The sequence below is a fragment of the Larimichthys crocea genome, chromosome XXIV (assembly GCF_000972845.2).
Source record: "Larimichthys crocea isolate SSNF chromosome XXIV, L_crocea_2.0, whole genome shotgun sequence".
Lineage (NCBI taxonomy): Eukaryota > Metazoa > Chordata > Actinopteri > Sciaenidae > Larimichthys > Larimichthys crocea.
In genome coordinates, this window is record NC_040034.1 from 15,278,489 (window position 1) to 15,288,910 (window position 10,422).

Consider the following 10,422-nt stretch of genomic DNA (forward strand, 5'->3'; position numbering starts at 1 on the left):
CTGAGGCACAGCTGCTCTATGGGGGTGAAGAGGAGTAAATTGAGGTACATTCATGTAGACACACACGCACACACACACACCTCACAGATACAAAGAAGTGGAGGAGGCACACACACACACACACACACACTGTAGCAAGAGAAGCCAGCATATAAAGGATCTTACTGACAGGCAGCTTAGCAGTCAATACATTTCTCATGCAAGTAGACAACAACAAAAAAAAAAAAGGTCCCACCCTCTGTTGCTCACTGGCTGACTGAAGATTGTAACGATATTGATAATGACTCCATGTAAGAAAAATGAAATCAAGGCCATTGCTCATGGACTCTATATATGAGGTCACCATTATCTTGATGAAAGTGTAGACAGCAGCTGCATCATCCAGGAGCATGAACAATGGACTCTGGCAGACCTAATGGGCCATATCCTTTATCTATTGACATATGGAGCTACACATTGGTCTTTCTCATAGCCTTAAACTATTAGTTAGCATATCTCACTTATTCATACATTAGACTCATGGAGAAATCTCTGTTAAATACATAACTGCCCTATTTTTTGAATTAATACTCACCATTTTTAACATTAGTTATAAATGTGAAAGGTCCGTCTCTCCAGAGAGGACTGGTTGTTGTCCATGGTACTGAACTTCTGCCCTTCAGTTTACAGTGGCAGCTGCCTCAGGCTCTATAAAACACACAGGGCCAGTAGGAAATAAAAGTTGGTGCCCTCTCTGTGGCTCTAAGCGGCTGAGTGATGAGAAGCAATATAATGAACAATCATAGTTTTGCCTGACATTCTTACTCTCAGATGAGAGGCGAAGTTTCATACAATGTTGATAATGTTAATGATGCTTTGTTTTATTTTGAACATTAAAAGACTAGAAACAGTGCCCGGCTATATCCAAAGGTAAAACTATTCCCCTACCACCATGTTTTATGTTCATTAACATCTTCATATTTTATGTGTTTAATCCTTTTCAAAAAACTTGGTGGAAAAACAACATGTTGTGGTTTTATGGGGACAAACTCCAGGAAGTTGTCAAGTGGTAACCTCTGTGGCTGTGAAGTGAAATTAATGCCAAAGTACAAAAATCTGCAGTTGCTCAAATGGCCACTTGAAGCTGGCTACCGAACATGTCAGACTCCATAAGCCCCCTTCACAGCAGAAATAAACATGTTTTCAGCCTGGTATGAAAAACAGTTTCCATCTCAATAGCTTGTTTCCTTGTTCATGACAACTGTACTGAGTCTAAATTTTGTTTTAATTCACCTGTTCAGATTATATTAAGACTTAAAGTTATGCCTAATTAACAGTGTGGCCACTTTGATTGGTGGGTGTCATTACAGTTTGCTTATTCAAGCAGCTAGACTTCATTAGGCCCACCTCAGCTCCACCAATGATCTAAGTCTTTGCCGATATTTAGATTAGCCATGAGGTAGAAGAGGCAAAGAAGCACGGATTTTGGAGGTTCAAAACAGCTCTTCGGAAACCTGTGGGTGATGTCACACATATGCTGTCCATTCTTTATACTGTCATTGCTAGAAGACTGACACATAACCTCGTGTGAAACCACAACTTGTTGTTTTTACACTGTCCTGTTTCTACAAAACATAAACTGAATGGCTTATTAGACCTTTTTTCACAGCAGGCATTTTGACATGAGATATCAGGGTATTGGTGTTACCAATGATACTAATTAACATCCCATTCCATTCAGGTCAAACAGAGTCAGGGTGCTGCTGTGGTGCATGCCGGTTCACTGGAAAGTCTCTGCTGTACTAAATGGAACTGAACCTTAATTAGTATAATTAGAAACAATATATTACCCCACTATTTCATGTAAAAATGGCTGCTGTGACAAAGCTGTACTGGTGAGTTTTAGTATTAGTGGTGACACGAGCTACATGTTTGCCATACAAGCATGAGAGTGGTATCATTTTTCGTATCTAACTCTTGGCAACAAGGCAAAAAAAGTGTATTTCTAAAAAACATTGGTTAAATGTTAGGAGAGTCATCTTATCTTGTGACTACCTGCTACAAGAGTCCCTGAAAAACATGAAACATTTGGGGCTCAAGTATGTATGCACATCCTTAACATATGAACATTAAGAGTAAAACCTTTTGTTGACCTTTGACTTTGGAATGCTGCCATTTCCAAACTAAGAATTCCCAGAATTTACACACTCTTTATTAGATGGCATAATTTGCATTCTCTTGTAATTGTGCTGCTTCCTTGATTATTAAATGATCACCCTAATTAGGGAGCATAATAGGGTTAATCAGACTCTGCTCATCACACTTATTATTATTCCTGCAAAAAATGGAGGAAAAAGATACAGTACTTGATTAATTATATCAGCCTTTTCATCAGCTGGGCTACCATTCCCCCCTCTGAAATTAATATGTTGTAAATGGAAGGAAGGAGCTGGCCGGACACAGACAGATGAAAGATTTCACTCAAATTAATTAAGCACTAATTATGCGGTGGGAGTTGGGAGCAGTTTGCATAATGAGCTTTATCAAAAGAGATCAGTCATGGAGAGGAACTGTAGAGTTTCTATACAGCCTTCAGATGATACACAGGCACCACTGCACAGCATGAAGAGGTCTACCAGAGAAGTGGGAAGAGGGTTAAAGCACATCGAGACTTGAGTCGTGAGGTTGAGTGTTTTGTTTGGTTTGTCAACATGCTGTGAACTGGAAGCTTCCTCACTTAGCATGCTTTATTTATACGGCATTTTAAGGGAATTTATACAAAATAAGGTAGTATTTAAAATGACTGATTATACAGTAAAATACTGTAATATTTCATGGCAAAACCTTTATCTTGTATAGCATCATGCTATGTAATGGCAAAGCAGTGTTTCTTTAATGGGGAAAAAACTTGTATTTATAAGGGTAAAATCTGAAAAAAAACCCCACCAACCTTAACCGTAAAATCAACAGTACTAATATAGTAATTTCGTTACGAGCAGAAAAAGTTAATCCATATTTATTACAGTAAAAACCTGGCAACCACAGCAGCCAGTTTTAGTTTAGGTGTTTTTAGATTGTGTAAAACCTTTACTTATATGGCTTTAAGGAAATTCTTACAGAATAAAGTAGTATTTTATATGACAAAACACTGTCATATTTAATGGCGAAACCTTTATTTTAAACAGCATTCATATGGTACTTTCATGTCAATATATGACAAAACAGCACTTCTTTTGATGAATCTTGTATTTATATGGTAAAATATAGAACAAAACACCTACCTTAAACATAAAATCAACAGTGCTACTATCCTTTTACTGCAATTTTAGAAAAAGTTATACCGTATTTATTACAGTAAAATTCTGGAAACCACCAGCTGCCAGTGTTTACCATTAAAAACTGTATACAGTAAAGCGCAGTCAGGTTTCATGGCAAAACTTTACTTATACAACATTTTAAGGATTTTATAACAAAATAAAGTAGTAGTAGTAGTAGTTTTAAATGACAGACTGTTAAAACCTTTATTTTAAAAGATTTCCCTGTATACAGTAAAATACAGTCATATTTCACTGAAAACTTTATTTATAAGGCATCTTAAGGGAATTTATACAAAATTACAGACTGTGATCGTACAGTAAAACACTGTAGTATTTAATGGCAAAACCTTTATTTTATATAGCATTCATATGGTATTTTCATGTCATTGATATGGAAAAACAGTATTTATTTTGATGAAAAAAATATACAATAAAACGGCAACCTTTTTTGAACGTAAAATCAACAATACTACTATCCTTTAACCCTAATATTAGAAAAAGCTGTATATTAAATTCTGGCAACCACTGCTGCCAATTTCTTACTGTGAAAAATTGTTACAGTACTGTTTTTTACAGTGTATGTGTGTCTTGGGGCAGTGTTTGTCATAAGCATCAGATAATGAATTCCCTGTTCCAGCAAGAGGTAATAAGAACAGAATGTCCCTTTAAATCTGAGCTAATCACAAACAACCTGCATCCACACTCGAGGGAGCTTTAAAGATCCTAATCACCTCTCAGTCCAATTCTTGTGGTGTTCAGTTATTGTTGATCAGGGACTATACTGTGGCTATCTATTTAGACAATGGGAAAAGGGATTAAACGGACAGAAACTCTCTATATCTTAATCGCCTGTTTAATCACAGCCACTGTGTAGTGTATGGAGTTGAGTTACTTGAACTGATTTGTGCCACAGCGGCAGCAATCATGCATAGTCTAATCAGGGTGCACAGCCCAGCACTGCCCTTCAAGGTCTCCGAGTGGAATTACAAAGACTATGATTAGTTAATCAAATGAAGAACCCAGTGTCCTTTCTTTATTTGTGTATACACCTTATCTAAATGGAAATTGTATAGCTGAGGCACTTCCAGAAGGACACATCTACATGTGAATGATCCTCCTTGAGCCCTTAGCAGTGAATACAGAATAAGATCTTTCACTCCCAATCATCGTGTTATGACATCGTGGAGACTTTTACATGTCTGAATGATATTTGTTGTCAATGCTCATGTGAATGATGCAATCACTCAGTCTGCGGTGAAGTAAATCAGGAAGCACTAGACCGCAACTCTTCAAATACACATGATGATGTGAGGCAGAATGTCAAGATTGTGTCATTTTGAGAGAGGAGAAAAGGGGGAAAGAGGACAGGCAACGGAAGTTAAGGCAGCTTATTGATAGTACAAAAAATAAATACAATCAAATGTGCAGATACTCAGTTCATATACACAAATATAGTTTTTCACTGTGTGTCATTTTTAGGGTTTGGTACATAATATATGGCACCATTTAATTAGTTCACGAGGGTTCAGTATGTTAATTATAATTTCATTATTTGTATGTTTTTAAGCATAATTTGCCAAATAGACCTTATCTTAGTAACTTTAACTAACATAATACACGTAACAGGGCCACATACCGTCCAGCTTTGTTTGCTTTGACCAATGTTAGCTAGTAATAACATTAACTACTTTCTATTCATGAAAACTGGGAGAAGGTATTTTTGTGGAGCTGTTTCCACATGACTGTGTTTTTATATTAAGTCCTAACAAGTATTTTATAAGTTGACATTAAAAGGCTTTTCAGTTGAACAGGCAGCTTGATAGAAAAGTATTAGCTAACCATAGTTTCTAATTGACTACACATTAACACTTCTGAAGGCCCAATGAGTTTATTTACGTTAACATTCAAAGGAGCTTTATAGTTGACGGTTAACGTTATTCGTTTACATAATAGGCTAGCTAACGGTTAGCTTGACAGACACCTTTCTAGAAAAGTATTAATATATAGTATAAAATAAGCTATGCTACTTAGCGAAGACATTTTGGAATAGTTTCTACATGACTGCACATTTTATATTACGTTGCTTGATGGCACGATAAGTTTATTTAAGTTCACTGTTATGTACATAATTGGCTAGCTTGCTGAACAGGGAACTTGCTAGAAAAGTATTTTCTACGTTAAAAGGAGCTTTTCAGTTGACGGTTAACGTTATAAGGTCACATAATTGGCTAGCTTGCTAGACAGATTGACATTTAATTGACATCTATCTGACACGTTGGGCACAATTTGATTCATGCGTGTATCTTAGATTACCACGATCATGCTAAAGAAACACGGACAGCTGAAGTGCAAGAGATGTCTAGATAAAAAAAAAAAGAGTGCTATCATCTTGGGTTAGCCAAAATTGGATTATCACACACTGCCTAGGCACAGCTCTGTAGCTCTCCTTTTCCAGTATCCCATAAACATAAAAGGTACTATTGAACATTTTTGTGGCAAGAGATTCAATTTAAGGGATTAAACCCATACGAACTTCTGATGAGTAGCAGAAAACAACACAACCAACTGATATACACCATATAAGAATATATTAAAAATGTTAAGTACATCTCAATAGATAAATTAAAATTTTATTATATATATATTTTTTTTTTTCAAAGCTAATCTTTCTCGACCACAAGTCCTTCTGTCAGACATGCTGTTAGACATTGTGACTGTTGTTCCTAAAAAGAAAAGAATTTCCCTCCATTGCTTTGTGATAACTTCCTTCCAGGGGCGGCAGACTTGACCTGCTCACTCCTCCTAGAATCACATCTATTATTTGTCAGTGACAGCAGCCCTTTGGATGGGTGGAGGCCTCCCCTGAAAGGTACAGGGTCGTGGATGTCCCCAATCCATCTCTGTCTGCCAAGCGATTGATTGTGATTTAGTACATGGGGCAGGAGATGGTGGGGTTCCATTCTGATGAGCGATAGGTGGGAACCCTTTGACTCCCAGCACATGGCAAGCAGAGGCAGGGCTATGATGAGGGGTCAGAGGCTACTGGTGGGGGTAACTGGGGTGTATCTGTGGAGTTGGATGGCGGCAATGGAAAGGGGGGATTGCATGGATCACAAGCTAGAAGGTGACAGAGATCCAGGACAAAGCACCCAAACCAACCGCCTGAGTCTATCATTTAGCCCATCCATCACCCATCCAGCTTTGTGGTTAGCATAACGGTTGCTAGCTAATTGTTTCATCACCAGGGATAATGGAGATGACAGTGAATAGAGAGTAGCAGCAAGGCTGCAGCAGGAGTATAAGACCGTACAGAGAGGGCTTAATGCCAGCTGGATGAGACACAGAGATTGAAATATGAATAATGTTAATATCTCAAATGGAGCCTTGGCTTAGAGGTTTACCTCCAGGAGGTACAGGCTAAGTGACGTATGTTTGAACATCAGTTAATGGTTACACATGAGTGTACAGTGGAGCTGGTTGGATGCTTTGAAATGATCAGCTTCCTTCGATTTTATTCAAAATTAAATTAACATGAATCTAAGGGGATTTCCCTTCAGGAACTCAGATCCATCCACCCTGATTAGGACAATAAAACTTGTCTACTGTGAAGAAGACATGCTTGATGTCCTGTCAGATGCTCTGATTTCCCAGCTCTCCTTCAGATATACATAATAAACAATATCTGACTGGAAATTAGATGGAAATGGCTTACATTCATAAAATAATATAATCTTTAAATCCTAATACTCAGGAGCAAAGTTCACAGAGAGTATTCTTACCATTCTCGACTGGGTTTGGTCTCCCAGTTCAGGTCTGGCTTTGGAAACTGTATGGAAGGACGTTAAGCCCAGCCTCGCTTCAGTGGGCTGCTCTGGCAGCTTAACTCTATAATTAACCTGAGAGGCCTAATTAGAGGCCAGATCTTGAAATTAGAAGACAGACATCTTTTTTTTTTTGACATAACGAGAGCTTCATCTGGTGATTTTAAAATGTAATGATAAAAAAAAAAATCTGTTCATAAATAATGTACAGTATCTTAAAATGACCTGTCAATAATTCTACATGCAACATCAGTATTGTGAGGGAAGAACTAAACAAAGACCAGCATATTGTCAATCACAGGAAGTTGTGTCAGCCAGGTGAATATGTAGCCAGTAACCTGATCTGCTGTTGACAGAGCAGGGACAGGTGCTCCAGTTAAACTAATCCATACATGCATGCTAGAGTCTAGGTCATCCATTAAGGCAGATTGATTCAAGGCTTTAAAAGACTGCTACTCAACAATCCCTGGCCTGGCCTTGCCTCTGCTGTTGCCATGATAATTGCAGTAATGCAAGTTGGCCTGCATTGGAAAAGGGAAAGGAATGTTCAGTGTTTGTTCAGCTAATGCTGGAAACATTTTGTCACACGAGGGGCAAGGGAACATCTCTGCAAATGAGCTTGTGATGTGTCATCTGTGGCATTGGACACACAAAAAGATACTTTAAATAAATTCCAGGTGAAGTAAGAATAAATATGTGTTCTGAGTATATTGACAAGTTTATGAAATTAGGTGTCAAAATCAGCTAGAAATAAGCAGTACTCTCAGCTCCAGGACTGTGGAGACATGTCCGCTGAATTTGCTGAAGCCACGCCCACTCAGTAGCAGTCAAGCAGCCTTTTTGAAGTGACTGAAACGTGTCAGATGAGTTCATAAAATGACATGACTAACTTTAAAACACTCTTAGAAAGATAAATTAATCTGTATCTCTCTGCTAGGGGTGCAGGGGTATGCTCAGGGTGGCCTCAGTGTGTCATCGAGCCACCCTCTAGGACCACCCACAAAATCCTGGACTGAAAACTGGTGACAAATTGTTTTAACCTCTAACTCCACATTCCAGTAATATATTGTTCAAAGTCTTTTCACATGTTTTCAGCAACTATTTTCCAACATATTTAATGTGAAAGAAATCTCAGAATTGCCTTTACACAGCCTTTAATTCAAGTTTCTTACCTGCAAAAGAATATTCAGTATATGAAGCTCAGGGAGATTTGTTAGCTTTGGCTATGGAGTGCATGGCCATTTCACATAATTGCGTAGTGTAAAAAGGCAAACATATAAACCAGAAATCTCTTTGATTTAGTGTTATTATCAAACCCACTCCCATAAGGCCCCAAATGCCAAATAAAGGTTTACAGGCAGAGGCCAGACATCTGCTGCTCTCTGATTGGTTGACAAGCCAGCAGCAGCCTCACCTGTTATCCACAGCCCAGTGCATGGTAAACACCCTCGGTCAGAGCTGCGGGGAGAAGGAGCCCATCTGGTCAGCAGCATTAACAACCAGCTCTTTAACAATGGCTTCCAGGAAAAGGAGAAGGGCACAACAGGCTATATCAGCCAATAAAAACAGGCTATGCATGACATTTAGCGCCTGATGCGGGGCTTAGCAGTATACAGGTTACCTACTGTCCGCACCAGCCCCTGGCAATAAAACAAAAGGCAGTCTCAAAGAGCTGTGGGGATGCTGTGTGTAAAGCCGCCTGTTTCACTTCTTGATCTCATAATTTGTGTGTAAAGATGCAGACAGAGTCAGGCAGAGTGTAAAGTTAAAAAAGCATGAAGGGCATCATCTTCAGGGTGTTTTCATATAAACATCAAACAAATAAACAGGTAATACATTTAGTTATGCAAACACTAGTATTCTCAACTCGTCATAGCCAACACAATGGCAAAGAGAAAGAGTCATTGCATCCAAGGAGGGAGCACAGTGACAGCTAATTTTCTTTTGTGAGAAATAGCTTTCTTTTGAGGGGCGTAAATAAGAAACATGAGACAGATGAGAAGAGAGGGCAGTGTTCAAAGATCTATCTGTCAAAGTAAAAGCATGGCCACAGGGGTTATTTGACTAAACAGTGCCATCTTGTGATCAATTCAGAAAAGCCCAAAGGTGCATGACATGAGGAAAAAATATGATTGTAATGTTAATCGAAATAACACCTTACCTTTTGTTAATCTACCTTTGTTTTATGATACATTATGAACTGTTTCATACATTTTGTACTTTTACTTAATTTCATTGCTCTGACATAGCTGCAGCACAGCATCCACAAAATGGACTGTAACGGGTTAAAAAAAAATCAGCTGTAACTCAGGTTTAGATATTAGATGGGGCTCTATTTTTACAACAGCCTCCACCCTAGCATGCAGAGGATGGAATCAAAGTCTCTAAATGAAATCTAGGGGATACAAAGAGGGATGTGAAGATAGAAAGGTTTGGGATGGAGTTTGAACAGAAAGCAATGGGCTCTCTACAGCTGCTGGCACTAATGAGGATAATTACCCCAGTAATAACATTAGCCTATCTGAGGGAATGGAGGGGAAGGACAAGTGGTTGTGTGTGTGTGTGTGTTTGTGGGGTGGGTATGCAAGCGTGTGTGCGTGCATGTCGTTGTTGTTGTTATGTGTGGTGTGTGTGTGTGTGTGTGTGTGTGCATGTCTGTGCATGTGCCTTTTCCTTCTATCACACTTGCGGTCTCTCCCTCATTCCCTGAATCTCAATATCTCTTTGTTAGCCCACAATAATTGTATTTGGGCCTCATATCCGCCATATCAGATTCGAGTTTGTACAAGGTAATTAGCAGGGGAAGGGAAGCCTCCACACCAGGAGGACAAATGCCCCCATGACATCATTCTGGCTCCACTCAGGAGGGGAAGCTATCCCCCTCCTCCTTCCTCCTCTTCTTTCTTGTCATTCAGATGTCAAAAAAAAGAACACAGAATAGGGGTAAAAATGTAGTGGCAAGCAAAAGTTGATGACATTGAAAAGGAGGAGAGTTGGGATTAAGAAGATAAAGAAATGAAGAGAAGAAGGAGAGATAAAGGGGTGGAAAGTGATTTGAGATGAGATGGAGGGCTGTGTTTTCGCCGCAGGCCCGTAATCTCCAATCAGCTTTGACTAACAGACAGCGGGGGAAAGTTCCTCACCGTTAATGCAGCTTGCCATTCAGAAGGAGCCCGTGTATCCAGCTGGGAGTTGGGGGATGAGGGGAGGATTAACTGGCACTCAGGTGGAGAGAGATGAAGAGATCAGATGGAGACCCTGTGGATGGTCACACCCTTTCTCTCGCTCCATCCATTACTCTTTTT